Consider the following 1,952-nt stretch of genomic DNA (forward strand, 5'->3'; position numbering starts at 1 on the left):
TGGACCGTTTCATCAATTTTAGCTGTTAAAAATACCAAAAAATATTAAAATATTCCTAATTTTTATTTATTTTTTTAAATAAAAAAATTTTGAAATTAAGGGTAAAGTTGAAATTTTATACAAAAGTCAAGGGTATAAACGTCGTGTAACGTTTAAAATCTGACGGAGGGGTCTACATTGAGAGCAATTGAAAGTTCAAGAGTCCAAAGTAAAAAATTTGAAAATTTAAAAAGATTTGTCAAATCGCGTGAAAGTTTGAAGGACTAAACTGAAGTTTTCCTAATAAAAAAAATAGATAGATGTTGTATGCATTTCTCATAAAAGTTAGCCATAATTAGGTTTATTTTTAAAAATTATTTTCAGACATTCATGTCTAAGTCAAAGCGTAGCCTCCAGAGAAAATATCAATAGAGATTTGTATACAGTTCTCTTCATCATTTGTCATTTGTGTGAGTTTTTGTTTAAATTTTAATTTGTTTTTGTTTTCTGGTTTTCATTTTGTTTCTATTCTGCAACAATACGATCAATCTCACCTCAACAGCAATCAAGTGCACTACTGCCGGACAGCCACACTAAAGCTACTGTGTTTTCCTGATTCTGCCTCGGCCCTGCAGCAATGCGATCGAGTGTACATCAATAGCAATCGAGCGCTCCTCTGCCAGATAACAACACTTAAGCTAATGTACTTACTGAATTTGATTGTGTTCTTTTTCATGCAGGGTTGTCGATCTCAAAACTTAGCGATCATTCCATACAATCTAGAGATTGAATAGACCATTCGACAAAGGCAAAGAAACAACTCTAATATAGAAGAAGATTTCGAAGTTGAGGAAAATATGGAAGACGAACTTGTTGAGAACCCACCAGTGCAAAGACCTATGAAGAGTTCCTTCATTCCCCAAAACCTCGACCAGCCATCATGCTTTGATTTTCAGCCCATTGTGCAGAACAATTACAACTTATCTCCACATCTGCTCAATATGGTTCCACACTATAGACACACGCCTTCTGAAGATCCATACTTGCACATTAGGGATTTCTTCGATCTTTGCAAGACTTAGAATATCTAGGGCCTAACTGCAGAAGGAATCAAGTTAATTCTTTTTCCTTTTTCCTTAAAAGATAATGCTAAGCTCTCGTTAAATTCTTTGGATGCAGGGTCTACTCACAACTGGGAGGAGTTGGCTACAAAGTTCATAAAAAAGTTATTTCCAACCCAAAAGACAAGGCAACTTAGAAAGGAGATTCAAAGCTTTCAATAGAAAGAAGAAGATCTTTTCTTTGAAGCATGGGAACATTTCAATGAGCTGTTTTTCAAATGCATCACAACTTATCTCAAGACAATCAGGTACAAGCCTTCTATAAGGGTTTAAATGATACTAATAAAACTCTTGTTGATTAAGCTTGTGGAGGTGTGCTTATGAAAAAGAACAGTGAGGAAGCTATAGAGCTCTTTGGGACTTTAAGTGAGAACAACTAGCATTTCTCATCCAGAGAGAAACAAGGACTCAAGGGGAAGGGCGTGTATGAAGTGAGCATCAATGGTGGAGTTCATGCTCAAATGGCCACCATGGAAAGGAAACTGGATATGCTAGTCAAAACCATGACTACTCAGAGCATTGCCCCTGTTCACCAAGTGGCACAAGTTGAGGTATGTGCTATGAACGTTCCTGTTTTGAACATACAACTGAAACTTGTCCCATGTCTCCATTTACAGATCAGGAGCAAGCGAACTATGTGGGACAGAACAATTACCCTCCAAAGAACAATCCATACTCCAACACTTACAATCCAGGGTTATGCAACCATCCCAATTTCTCATGGAATAACAATCAGAATGTTCTGACCCCTCAAGGGTAGTAAAGAAATTTCTAGAAGGGAAATAACTATCAGGCTTTACCACAAGCGGTCCAACAGAATCTTGAGCATAAAAAGAATGACGTTGAAGGAAC

General features: G+C 36.8%; 1 non-coding gene across 1 annotated transcript; it reads right to left on the reverse strand.

Moving 5' to 3' along the window:
• Window positions 1-1,229: 1,229 nt before the first annotated feature.
• On the reverse strand, window positions 1,230-1,332 carry LOC132168287 (small nucleolar RNA R71). Its single transcript, XR_009438805.1, has one exon. It is a non-coding gene; the product is annotated as a small nucleolar RNA R71 (small nucleolar RNA).
• Window positions 1,333-1,952: the final 620 nt, after the last annotated feature.

This window comes from Corylus avellana, chromosome ca1 (assembly GCF_901000735.1).
Source record: "Corylus avellana chromosome ca1, CavTom2PMs-1.0".
Classification (NCBI taxonomy): domain Eukaryota; kingdom Viridiplantae; phylum Streptophyta; class Magnoliopsida; order Fagales; family Betulaceae; genus Corylus; species Corylus avellana.